General features: G+C 45.3%; 1 long non-coding RNA gene across 1 annotated transcript; it reads right to left on the bottom strand.

The window, feature by feature from the left end:
• Positions 1 to 530: 530 nt before the first annotated feature.
• Positions 531 to 14,000, bottom strand: LOC121597378. The gene is made up of 3 exons (XR_006005406.1): positions 13,942 to 14,000; positions 13,567 to 13,880; positions 531 to 1,097 (listed from the first exon to the last, which is right to left on the bottom strand). It is a non-coding gene; the product is annotated as an uncharacterized LOC121597378 (long non-coding RNA).
• Between the last annotated feature and the right edge of the window lie 43 nt (positions 14,001 to 14,043).

Here is a 14,043-nt window from a genome sequence, read left to right as displayed (position 1 = left end):
TGGCACGTCACGGGATGTCGAGAGATAGAGAGAGAGAGCGCGGTGATGGATCTTGAAGGATTCGGTACACCTCAAAGGATCTGTGCTAATTCTGAATGAATAGAGCGCGGTCGTTTATGGGACTCTTTGTGCGTGTGTGAGTTTGTGTGTGAGCTGGATGTTGCACTTTCGGTTGGCGGTGTCAGCTGCACTGGCTCGGGGTTTGTTCCCGGTTTGCCATGTGTTTCTGCCCTGTCGGTGCTGCATTATGATCCATTCAGGCTGGGAGAGCTTGAAGAGGATATAATGAGCATCAAACGATCATCAAAGTATGTTGGTGTGATGCTGAGATGGGCTGAGAGCGCTTTTCATCGACCGCTCACCAGTCGATGGTGTACAGATGTTTCTGTCCCGTGTCTTGACTCTGAAAGGTTAGGCACTAGGTCATGTTTGATGTTGCATATGGAAAATCTTTCTTTGTTGAACAGTATGACAGTTGTTCACATTTTTTGATGCGCGCTGTTACTTGTCTAATCAATTCATTGCTCATTTATTTGTCCCTTCGTTCGTTCATTCGACATTCAATCAATGGGCAGTTCACAAAAACCTACTGAAATAATTCATTTTCTACTTGTTCATTCGATCGTTCATTCGCTCATTTGATCGATTATTCGTTTGTCCATTCCAATGGTATGCTCTCTGGAGCGCGCTTACCACTCCGATCCGACTCCGAATATTATTAGTCCAATTCCGTCTTCGGCAAAATCAGAACCACTAGCTTGAGTTAGACTCGCCCGGAGTTATCCACCTGACTCCAGCCGACGCCGGACGACTCCGACTCTGGAAAACTTCGGGAGACTCGGACTGATTCTAGACGACTCCGAGCGACTTGGGCTGACTTCAGACGACTTCGGATGACTCCGAACGACTCTGGATGACTCTGGATGACTCCGGTCGAACAGTTAGTTCGTTTCTTGGTTCGTCCGTCAAACGAGTAACTTTTATTACATGTTGACTCACAAACGAGAAATTGCAAAACACTTTGGTAAAGTCACTTCGTTAATTACCTAATGGATTGACTACTTCTACTTCATTCTTTCCAAATTGAATTGGAAGGTCTGAAAAATTAAAGAAATGCACTTGAAAATGGCTACATGTCTTTGGTCCTTCAGAAGTTAAGTCTCAATATGGTTTGTTTTAAATTAATTAAAAGCGATATCATTGGCATAGTCGTTAAGCGTCATTATTGTGACACAAAATGCGAACAAAAATATTAAAAAGCGGTTCTTCTTTTAACTAAAATAACTTCTTCTTTTAACTACTCCAAAGTAATGAGACTCTACTGAACAATATTGAAACTCATTCCCAACGTTACTCAAAACATTAATCTCAATTTGCGACCCAAGCATCAGAATCCGCAAATAACATACTGCCCGTCATGTTTTATTCCTCCCAATTTGCGCCTCAATAAATTCGAGCTCAAGAATCCAATTCCACCACTACGGGGCTCTAGCAATTACCCGCAACACCCGAAATCGTGCCTAATGACAGCCACCGCATTCATCCGTTACCTCATTAAAGCTCCTTTCAACCGGTCGCGAACTGTCCGCTTGCTGCTGCTGACCCGAAAAAGGGAGCGGGCTGCACCGAACCGAACCACACCGAATGAATGAATGAAAGCGCGCAATGTCAAGTTGAAAGTTATTGAAAGTTCGAGCGGGCTGTTGCTACAGGTCGCGTCCTATTCCTTCGGAGAAGGATGCCGTTGGTAACTGGATGAATTTTCACAATCACCAAACTCGTTTCGCAGACAGCAAAACGAGACCGATACATATAGAGCGGATAGGGAGCTGGGGAAGACAGGTGAAGGTGGGACGCAAAATGGATATCTTACCATTTAGTTTGCAACGATGGTTGGGATTAGCGGAAAATTTGAATATCTCTCGCAATGTGCATCGCGTCGATGGTGTTTCGCCCGTTTTTCCATCTCAAGAGGTTCGCTCGTTCTTCTGCTCCTATGCCCGGGACACTGCATCTTTTCGACCCTCGTCCTCAACAGATCGTTCCTTCTCCTACTGAATGTCACTCCCATTCCCTAACCCACCCTCACACACACCGAACGTACCGCCGACGGTTGTAAATACTAGACTGTGTAGGTATTAATAAATTAATTTAAACCGAAAATCGCGCACGATGAGGACGCATGGGGCAATGAGCCCACGGACGGACAAAAAAGCCATCGTTCGCCGGCAAGAGCTATTCGTCCCTCATTAACGGTGTTACAACTCCGTGATGGTCTTGACGTGTCGGTGGCTTACATCTGACCGATCCTGGTACGGGAGTTCGGTGCTATCGCGAAAAGCGCGAAAGTAGTATTATTATTAGGTCGGTTCGGTTCGATGCACCGAGCTGAAAATCGCATTCCCCCGAAATGAAATGTTCACACACACACACATACACGAGACACACGGGTGTGAGGTTAATTTACAAAAAGGCGATCGATCGCGCGACCCTGGTTGGGGTTGGTTGGTGCCCGAGTTAAGAAAGCTCGTTAGTTAAACAAAATTAAAGCGAAAATGAAAACAAACCATGTCATCATCGTCGTCAGCAAACAAGGGCCAGCGAGGTGGAACGAAATCGTCTCGGTTCTCGGTCGGTGGCCTGTGCCATGTTGTGGTGTGGCGTTTGTGGACATTGTTTGATGTGGACCATCATCGGGCAATAGGGGTGGGGATCAGATTAATGTGATGTGTGAGTGTGTTTGTTGAATCTACCAGAAACCAGGAACAAACAAACAGAAACTAAAAACACAAGTAAAAAAAGGGGCACATAGAGCAGATTGAGCGAAAAAGAACAAGAGAGAGAGAGAGAGAGAGAGAGAGAGAGAGAAAGAGAGAGAGAGAATGAGACTCAAACGTTTGAATGATTGAATGAAATAATTGACCGAAAAATGGAAATTGTTAAATGTATGTCAAGCCAACCAAAACCAAAAGCGACGACGACGGTTCATGGTGACGAGACATTTTTTTAAGCTTGTGTAAAACGATCGTGGGCACGGTGTGTGGTGTGTGTGTGTCGGTGGATTAAGTTTGCGATTTGAGCGAAGAACAGGAAACAGATTAACCACCCCTGAACAGAACAAAAATCATACACCCAAACAAACAAAAAATAACAAACCCAACAGGAAACGTTCACCCGACCCGCGAATGACTGTATTTAAATGTGATTTCGAAGAAGGATGAATTAATGTACGTGGAACAAAAAAAAAAGGGGCATAGATCACGCTACCAAAAATGCCATGCATGCATGAAGGGGACGAAATGGAGGGCTTTAAAAAGTGCGATGAAAAGGAAATGTCATGTAAAATGTAGAGAGAAAAAGAGAGAGAGAGAGAGAGATGAAAAAACCATTAAAGAGGGACGATTTTACTGAACTGCCTTGAAATTTTACTAAAAACGGCCTGAATATGGCGTAAAACGGTCCCAATTTGCGGAAGCGGGGGAGTGGTGAGAGAATAAAACCACAGAAATTGTACGTTAAAGAAAAAGAAAAGAAATACACTCATCCCCCCCCCCTCTCAACAGCGAGTATATTTAAATGTATTAATATGTAATGTAAAACATGAATGCAAAACACACAGACACGAAACATTAGGCTAAGTATTAATAAACCGGTGAACGGGAGCAGATGAAACGAGTAGTAAAACCGGTAAGTTGTTGGTGTTGTAAAAATAACAAAATAAACACAATGCGAAAGTAATGCAAATAAACTATAAAACAGTAGTGAAAAAGTGAAAAGAAACACACGACACATGAAAACGAGAGAGAGAGAGAGCGAGAAGGGAGAGAGAAGAAACTAATGCATTTAGAAGAGAAAAGCACGAAAACGGTTGAATGTGTGTTGTTGTGTGTGCGATAAACAAGTCAAAACACTCGAATGCAAACAAACTGTAAAAAAAACCGACGGGAGAGCGAGAAAGTTAGCAGAACAGCAATGGGAGAAGAGCTCCAACAAACAAACATAAACTAATGATGGATCGTGAAAATGGTCGGATTTGTTTCGAATGCGCGTCTCTTTGGTATCCACTGCACGCCCCCCCACACACACACACAAACACTAAATCCAGCCACACACGTGTTTTGGAGTTTGTTTTCCCTGTGTTTTCTGGGGAGGTTTTCCCGTGCCCCGGTGGAAAGTACTGTGGACGGCTGCCGTGATGCCTGTGGACACCGGTGTAAAACTTCAATGTTGTATAAATATTTGAAGCGTGTGGGTCTCAAAAGCGGGGGTGCTGGATCGGTAGTAGAAGGTGTGAAAGTAGGTGAATAAGTCATGCTGTCATAACTTTAAAGCTGCCGGACTTGGTGGCAATGGGAGGGACACACAACGACGGGGCCCGGGTGCGTTCAGAAAGAAAGAGGAAATTAGTAATTTATGGTAGTGTGTAAGGTGGTGTAGAATACAGTACTGCACTGCTGCGAGAAGAATCGGTGGGTGTGATTGTGTGTGTGTGTGTGGTAGTAAACTAAAGGAATACGAACGTGGGAAAAAACACGCACGGACCGGTGCAAGTGTCGTATAAATATATAAGTAGCGGAAAGATGTATGGGCGCGTGTGAAACTAAAACTAAACTGTATCGAAACCAGAAATTAAACGATTAGGTTAGAAAGAAGCGGAAGGGAAGGGTGAACTGAAGCAAGGAGAAAGGTGATGGTGTGTTGCAGCTAACAAACAGAATCAGTCAAGAAATCTCCAGTCCGTCGCGATGTTCCGTCTCTGTAGGAAGCGGAAACGAACGTAAATATAAATATATATATATACACATGATCGAAGTAATGTGCGTATGGAGGTGGATGTGTGTGTGTGTGTTTGCATGTGTGATAAATACGAATGAAAGGCCATTGAAGGAAAAAGAGAGGAAAAAAGATAAAAATTGTTGTATAAAGATAAAAACAAAAGAGGAAAATACTACATGAAAGGAAGAGAAAACGGAAAAAATAACTAGTAGAGGAAAATAATGTAAAAGCAAACGAAAAACTAATGAAAAACAAACGGTAGAAAAGGAGAAAAGGAGAGTTGAAAAAAGGAGTAAAACAAATGAAACGAATAAGCGACTAACAGACACCGCAAAAAACACATGTAAAAACAGATACCGAAAACATGCAAACATGAAACGGATACAAACAAATTGTTGATCCTTCCAAGCAAAACCAAAAAAAAAGGAAAACAACTGAAGAAAAAACAAACAAACAGCTAACAACAGGCTCCACCTTTCACACATTACCCCCATCAACTACAGATAGAAAACAACAGATCAGAGTGTACCGAAACAGCCGAAAAAGGGGATGTAAGGGCAGTGAAAATGAGTGCGGTTTGTTTTTGGGAATCTGATCTGCAAAACCAGCGCGAGCAAATATTGTAGCCATTCCTTTTTCGCCTCCCACTCCCCCACAAAAACAAACACACACACATACAGAGCAATAGAAGCAGCAGCAGCAGCAGCAGCAACAACAATACATAAGTCATAAAAATGCAATAGTTTACAGTGAAAGGAGCGTGCGTACGTGTGCGCTTCGCCGGTAATATGAATAAAATCCACCCAATCCCCAAATTACAAACCACGCCAACAACGGGCAAGCAAATAAACACAGTGGCCGATTCGGAATCGGAATCTCTTACAAAACACAAACAAACAATAGTTACAAAGCAAAGTATACCGTGCACCGATTGCAACAGCAGCATTCTATCACCCCGTTTCCCTTCTCATTGCCTTGCGGGGCAATTTCTACTCCCCACCCTGCTAGAAACTACTCTGCATCTGCTCTCAGCTCTTGCCCGAACTCGGCCAGCGAAATCGAACGATGGAATGCAAATAAACATCGAACCAGTGAACGAAACACGATTGGCGCACTAGCTGCTGGCGAGGACGGCGAAAACTCACCGGTAGGGAAAATAATGCAACAGTATACAGAAAAAGCCAATGTATAAACAAAAAAAGAGAAGGAAAATAGCAACTCTGTGTAAAGAAATAGATAATTATGAAACAAACAAAGAGTGAATGCAGCAAACAGGAACAGGAAAAAAGATTAAACAAAAACCAAACGAAAAAAAAGAAAAACGGGAATGCAAATAAATCACATGTAAATTGATGAAAGACACGAACAATTGATATTAAAGCAGAGAAAAAAGAGAAAACATAACACAAACAAAAAAAAAATGAGCAGAGTGTGTGAGTGGCAGATGAGAGTTAAATGAGGTAAAATGAAACAACCCCAACAACCCTCGTGTCCCGCGTGTCCCTATGCAACATCACTTACAACATACCAACAGGAGAAGAGAAAAGAAAACTGGAATGATAAGAAATAATATAACAAAACAAACAAACAAACAAAAAAACAACAACCCCATTGTGAAAGATTGTGAAAGGTCGTGATGGAAGGAGTGAACAGAAAAACCTGCAGAAATAAACAGTTTTATCGTAAAAAAAAAGTCAAATAAAAAATAACATCCTCCAGGGCGTTTTGATTGCCTCCCGCTGGAAGGAGGTGCCATCGATTGATAAAATAATATCACACAGCTTAGATCGACAATCGGCAACCGACCCTCACTCACTGCTTCGGACCGCAAAAGCCGTGTGTGGTGCCGGCGGGCGGCGCATCATAATTTGTCCATTTCCGGTCCCGCCGGATCCAAAACTTGCCCGAGCGACCCACAAAACGGATGACGATGAGTGTTCGTGGAAGAATCTGTTCCGAGGTCTTCCCCTTTTTGCTTTGCGTCTTGTGGTCGTTGTTTTACGGACTGCTTGTGGTCTTATCTTGCGTGCTGTATCGTTGTGTGTGGTACGGATGGAAACCTTCGAGGGATGTGTCTCCGGAGAGGGATTTGAACCGGGTGCGGCGCTATACCCCAAAAAAACAGGCAGACGATAATCGATAAGACCTTGCTGCTGCTGCTTCTGCTGTTGCTGGTGTTCGGTGTTGGGTTGTTGTTTCTTCGGACGCACGTCGGCAGGTAAGTGTCACATTTATTAACCTTTGCTGTTGCTAACTTTCCGTTATTAGCCCCGGCGATAGGATCTTCTTAGTGAACGGAGGTGGACCTTTTTCTTCGGACTTTCGTTCTAACTTTTTATGAGCTTGTAACACTTTTGTTGTCTGTCCAGCTTTTACGACAATCTGGGGTCTCTGGTGTCGTCTTCCTGCTTAGTGTCTTTTTTTCCCTGGAATTACCTCTCCCCCTTGATCGAATCCTAAATTGCATTTTATTCAACTAATCGCCGAAGCAAAACGACTGCCAACGATGATGTCGCGTGCAATCGCACACACACTTTGCTGTTTAAATATTTATAACCATTACCGGTCGATGGTCGTTGGCAATTTGTTCCGTCCATCGGGCAGTGTCCTCGTTGGTTGGAGCGCGCGGAGGAACAGCCGTTTCGCTTCTCGGAAAACCGCTTAAAAGGGTCTTGATCATCGCGGACATTCGATGGCGGGAAAGTTGACACTCGAGCTGGCCGCAACGTTAGAAGAAGAAAGGGCGTTTTGCGTTTGAGGCTGGTTTTGCGAGGCACGTCCATTCTACGTCCCGGTGTCATCTTCTTAACCGCGCGCCGGACCGGGGACAACCATGTGACAGGCGGCTAGGTGATTGCGATTGGCAGCCCATTGGCAGTCGGGCGTTGGTTTGGGACCGACGGTTTGGGACGACGGTATCATTAGTGTTGTGGACCCGATGTTCGGTAAAAGCTCATTACTTATTTAAGCTCGGTACGCTTGGGAGCTTCGTCCATTTGATGGGGTGAAAAGGTGTGCAATGCAAAGTGGAAGTTTGTGTTTTGTAACAGACGGGGCCTTTCTGTAGCAGCTCGTTGTGGACCGATCGAGTGACCGATGGAGATGTCGCGTTGCCAATAAGTTAAATTAATGTGTTAATTGCCTGTAACGTGGGAGACCCAGATAGTTTCCACCAAAAAGTGGTTGAGATTGTATACAGCGAAGAGTGCTATTCAATAGATCCATTCATGCTTTCTTGAATATATTGTTAGAGTAAATGTGACAATAGTGACTTAATTTGTAGCAATACAGATAGTTTAAGATTATTTAAATTTATTTTTTTTTGGCAAATTTTGAGCATATTGATATAGAAATACGCAGCATCTATTTAAAAAAGAGGAATTCTTGCATTAAAAAACCATTGAATTAATGAAAAAATAATCTGAAATTCCTGTTCAACCAATGTTCAATCTTACGATTTCTGGTAAATTTATCTTTCGTGTTTCGATGTAACTAGCTAGCGATGTAGTAGCTTTTTATAATTACCGGTGTTTGTGGATTGTTGAGTTGCCAAATTAGAAGACAGTTTATTTCTAGAACTACACTTATACTTATAAACTATTCACCCGAGCCGACAGCTTAACGAAACAATCTTCGTGTTTCGTTAAACACGGTCAGATTTATTTACTTATTTATTTATTCGTTACATTCAATGGATAACAAGGATTCCGGAGAATGATCTTAGTTTCTTATCTAATTTAAGATAGCTAGGTAGGTAAAACCCATGTTAAAGCTATTTTTGAAAGATTGGAACGTATCGCAGCAATTGAACAAAAGATTTACCTTATTAAATGCCCTACTCATCGAACTAAGTGGATCATTGTGGCCGTAGACAGTTCGCCATCGAGTCATAGAGAGTTATAGCCGAGAACGCAGAAAAGTGGTAGGCGCATACAAATTCAGGTGTCCGAGTAGGGATGGGCTGTCGATGTTCTTCGTTAGCAGGGCAGCCACGAATTGTTGTTGTGCTATGCGGCGACGAACGGAAACTGGTTAGAGACCGAGAAGCAAGAGCTTCGAATTATATGGCGGGAGTTGGCTATTTGGCGACCAAGGTAGAAGGCGGATCGCGAAGAGCAAGAGTCTTCGCTGGACAGACTCAAATCTCTTAGCTTGTCGTAGGGTTGCTGGCTTCCAAACCACCGACGCGTATTCTATTACAGGACGAACAATACTGCAGCATAGCGACTTACTACAAATTGGGTCTTTGAGTTCTTTCACCGTACTGGTTAGAAACCCCAGCAGTTGATTACACCTGGAAATCACTTCAGTTGTATGCCGTTCAAAGGTCAACTTTGAATCGAGTATGACTCCAAGATGATAGGGATTCCGTGCCTGTGTCTTAACATTCTCTGAAACATATGTCGTAATAATGATGATAATGATGTGTCCATATCAAATTGTTGATAAAAATGCCAACTTCGACAAGTTGATATGAAAATTATCATCCAGGATAATGCGTTTCTACTATGCACCAGCTCCACCAATCATGGGGCCCTTTCAGCACGTTCTGATAACGAGAGATTGTGCTATTCTGCTTCCTGCGAGAAGCCTCTGTAAATCGGTGTGTGTAGTGGATCGATCTTATTTGAGCGATCTCGACCAACAATCTTATTTTTATCTCTTAATAAAGCTCGTTAAAGTTAAAACTCTTGTGTTCGAGCATGGAGCGTGGAGGAGAAGGATGAACCACGAGCTTGCTGAGCTGTACGGCGAACCGAGTATCCCGACGGTGGTGAAGGCTGGGGGCATGTCATGATGTCATGGATGCCGGACTCATGCCCCACCAAGAAGGCGTTGGACAGCGATTCCCAGTTAGACATAAGGCGCTGGGGAGCACAGGGAACTCGATGGCTGGACCAGGTAAAGTGAGACCTGACGGAGATCGGGTGTCTGCATGGATGGGAGGATGCAGCCAGAGACCGAGCATCCTGGAGAATGATTGTTGACCGGGCCATGTCACATCGACGTGCTCTATCGCGAGCAGGCCAACAAGAGAGAGAAAGAGAAAGTTAAAACTATCTACGAGTAAGTGTTCCACTTACAAGTTCTTCCAGCAAAAGGCTTTGTGCAAAACCGGAGGGCAAACGAGCCTTTTGGAGATCATATGTGCTGTTGCTCGTCTTCCCTTACGTAGACAGTATATTGCTATTACTTCTTTATATGTCGCAACACAATTGTTAGGGAATTGTAAACTTCTCAATAAATATTCAAGAGAACATGTGTTTAGAAAAGCATACATTAATATCCTATTAATTTCTAATAATCTGAATTGCTCCAAAGCCTCTATTAATACATTCACCATACTAGTACAGGAATAGAATTGAACATTGAATTGAGCAGCCCCCTTATACACTACCCAACCAAATTAACCAACGTCAACCTGATTTCGAGAAAAGGGCAGCGGCAAACCACACAATCAACATGCCCGATTCTCCAGATATCTCATTACTTTAGATACCCAGAAGCGCTCTGGTGATGTCTATAATTTAGTTAAAACATTTCAACCTTCCTGATTCATCAGTCCACCACGTTCACCCGAAATTGCGCTCTGGGGTGAATATCACTTTCCCACGCACACTTCGGCAATGACCTCATGCCAGGACATTCCATTCCAGCAGTCCCAACTGGTTTGGAATGTTTCCACACCAGTTCGACTGCACCAAACAACGGCAACGACGACGTTGAGCGACAGGAAATGCATGTTTGCATCAATCACAATCACTCATCGAGCGGGTACCGTTTCGGAACTCGTGGAACTCGCCATCGCACCAAAATCCGACGTCCGATAAACAACCGACCGATATTTTTTTGGGATGTATCATCATCATCATCACCATCGACAACATCAACATCGTGCCCCGGACTATCCCGTACCCGCGATGACAGTGACGATGGCGGCGACCGCCGGTACAGTACAGTGATTCATTTGTGCCGAGGCGTCCGTGAGTTGGCCACATTTCCAACAGTCCACAGTGATTCGCCTGTGCGTGTGTGCGTACGCTTCCAAATGATCGTTTGATGATGTGCGATAGCGCGTGAGTCATCGAATCGCCGCAAATAGGGATCTTCTCGCGCGAACGCGTTGTGATTGATTGGGATTCCTTGTACCAGGTTCCCCCCGGGAGGATGATGACCAGCGGAATTACGTATCTACGTACGCACGAGGACGAAAGCCGAAGGAATGCTTCGATGGGAGATAAAGAATTCTAGCGTACCCTCATGTAAATAGACCAGACATTCCAAGATGCGGTCCGCCAATCAAGCAAGAAAATGCGGGTTCCTGGTCTTCCTGATGTCTTGCAGTTCCCGTCTTTTTTTGTGAAGGAACATTTCAAGGGGTCCCATCGTTTAATTAGCTTCATTTGAAATTATTTTCTCTCCCCACTTTCATTCCCAGAGTGTGTTGGCTTTGCTCTGTTGCTGAAGGCATTGTAAATTGAATTTGTATTCGACAAAATGTCACAACAGTTTGAGCAAACACAGCCCCAGCAGAAGACTGGGTTTCTGGGGGCTGGAAATGCCTTTGCTGCTGCTGCTGTGTGTACCGAGCACAGGTATTTGCAACCCACGAAACGTCGCTGCTCACTGTATTTACCTTGGGCATCAACACCACACTCAAAAAACGGGACGTGGTAAGTTACACGAATTAGTGACACGACACCGATTATCCTTGCCCGGGCGCGCGTGTTTGAAGTTGAACCGACACCGCGCTGGAGCCGCTCACAAGTCACATTAAGCGCCACCTTTACGCTGGCGGGCTTTTGGGAAAGAAAAACAGAGCGGAAGAACAGAAAAAAAGCCCCCACGTACACACACACACAGCGACACAGCAGACCACACACACGCTGTGCGGGAAGCTGACGGGGCACTCAAGCGAAAGTGCCGGAAAAACGTGTTCGTGGAGTTTAACTTGCCCTCAGCCGCACGGACGAGGGAGAAGCTTTTTCGGTGGTTTAGCCAGAGCCTAAGTCGCTTCGGGGACGGATTAACGAGCTGGTGGGTATCTCCGTGTGTGTGTGTGTGCGCGTGCCCACGTACGCACAAACTTGCTCGCTTTGGAAAGATTTGTATCACTCATTACGTGTCACGTCATACGTGGTCCCCGGTCCTCCGTCATCATCGTGGCGCTTTGACACTTTCGCTTGACTTGACGCTGTTGTTTACCCGTACCAAAAGGACACACCAGTGGGAGTGTTTCGCCTTCCTAATTGAGGGGGGTGGGTGGGAATGGTACGTTTTAGTGGAATTAGCATTGCTTCAACGCTCGCCCTAGCATTCTTTACCGACGCTCCATCCCGACCCGGGAAGAACTTCCGCTCGATTGGTTTTCGCTGGAAGAGCTTGGCTTTCCGGTTTAGGCGTAGGCCGCCATCTCACCCAGAACAGGTGAGATTTCCGGTAGAAAGATGATTAAAATTAGCGCTTTTCACGGCGACGGATTGACTTTCAGCTCCTCAGCAGCACTCCTCGTCCGAAGGTTCCTTCTCCAATGTCCCGCTCTCCAGCGCTTGGTTCCGCGAATTGGAGCGTCCTGCCTGTGTCGAGTGTGTCACCGTCGTGTGTCGATTCGGAAAATTTGCTAAATCCCCTCTTACGAACACAGACACACACATACACACAGAGGCATTCGCACGCTCTGTCAACGGTTTAAGGATTTAGCTGCTTTTCGCTAATCGGCCCAAAAACATTTCCACTCAAACGCGCCGGAGCCGCCAAAGCCGCTCGAAAGCGGCCCTGTTTGCTGTTTTCGGGAATTGTTTTTCCCCCAACCCCCCAACCTCTGGTGGTCGTCAGAGAGGGTGGGAGTGTAGGGAGAGTATCATGGCGCCATCGGCGTACAGTTCAGTGCACGGGAAAGTGGTATTAATTAGGTTAAAATAGGGAATTAGTATCTGCAACGCTTCCCCGGGACAACACGCGAGCGAACGAACGAGAAGGTACAGAATGTGGAACACAGACCACAGACACACACACACTCATCCTCAAATATATGACTTTGTTTGGTGCTGCACTTTACCCGCACACACAGCCACGCACTTGTGTAAAACAAGACCTTCCCCGCTGCACGTGGCGTTGGGCATGGACACTTCGGAACCGATGCGCAAACCGAGAACGTTAGGTAGAGGTGAAACCATACTCCCGGGGAGCAGGGGAAAAAAAGAAAGCATTCTAAGACCCACCAGCAGTGCCGACGACAACAACGCCGCCCGCTTGCCAGCACCCGTGGTAAAGGTGGCTTGATTTAATTAAATTAATTTTCCGTTTTCCTCCAGGGCCGGTGGCGAAAAAGCCGCGCGAGCGCGTGCGAAAGCCGAAGCGAAAGCGTGAGCTTAGTGGTTAACGGTGAGGTTAGAATTTCAAAACTACTACACCACACACAGTCACACACTCACACACACATGTAGAAGCGAGTACACCCTGTGAGTAAAATCACATTAAAACAGGACACCTACCCGCACACCCCCCAGTGTCTGTGGCATTCGGCAAAGGCGTCGCTCAGTGTGTGGCCATGTATTCCATGTAAGCCATGTTGGTATATATGTGCCACTTGAGAGTTCAGGGATTGGTATCACTCGGACTCATGGGGTACAAGAGCACCAGGGAGCCCGGAAAGCACGCAGCAACATACACACACACACACATGCCGTTCCGGCGCGCTTTTCCGGTTCCAGCTGGCAGCAGCTGCTGCTGCTGCTGCTCGCCCTTTTTTATGGACGATAATTATATACAATTTTCTAATAATCTTACCGTTACAGCGTGGTTCTGGATCTAATAAGGGGCGGCGGTATCCTTCTCTCTATCTCTCTCTTAGTGGGTGTGTGTTTGTGTGTGTGTCCTCCAATGGATACAACGTTGACTTCCCTTCGAGCCGAGAGCACCTTTTATTAGGCTCGTCCTCGCTGGATAATGATGGTTCTTGCTTCTCTTCCGGTGACTTCTTGGGAGCAAACGGCGGGCAATTAGGATACGATGTCCGATGTCCGATAGACAAAATAAGGCTGGCTATCTGACTGTACACATAGCACACAAACTGCAGAATCTATAATTATCCGGTCTGCCGACTGCAAAGAGCAAAAGGTTCTAATGTTAGCGTAAAGTAGACACACCTTTAAATAAGGTTACCAATTTCGCCCGGGATATCAGGATTCTACGTCTTGAGCTTCTCGGGTTGCTTTAGCGCCTGTCATACAACTCCGTTTGCGTCCTAGAGCAGGCGCCCCTTGG

The sequence above is a fragment of the Anopheles merus genome, chromosome 3R (genome assembly GCF_017562075.2).
Source record: "Anopheles merus strain MAF chromosome 3R, AmerM5.1, whole genome shotgun sequence".
Taxonomy (NCBI): domain Eukaryota; kingdom Metazoa; phylum Arthropoda; class Insecta; order Diptera; family Culicidae; genus Anopheles; species Anopheles merus.
The sequence above is the reverse complement of the archived record's forward strand: the minus strand, read 5'-3'. Positions and strand labels throughout refer to the sequence as shown.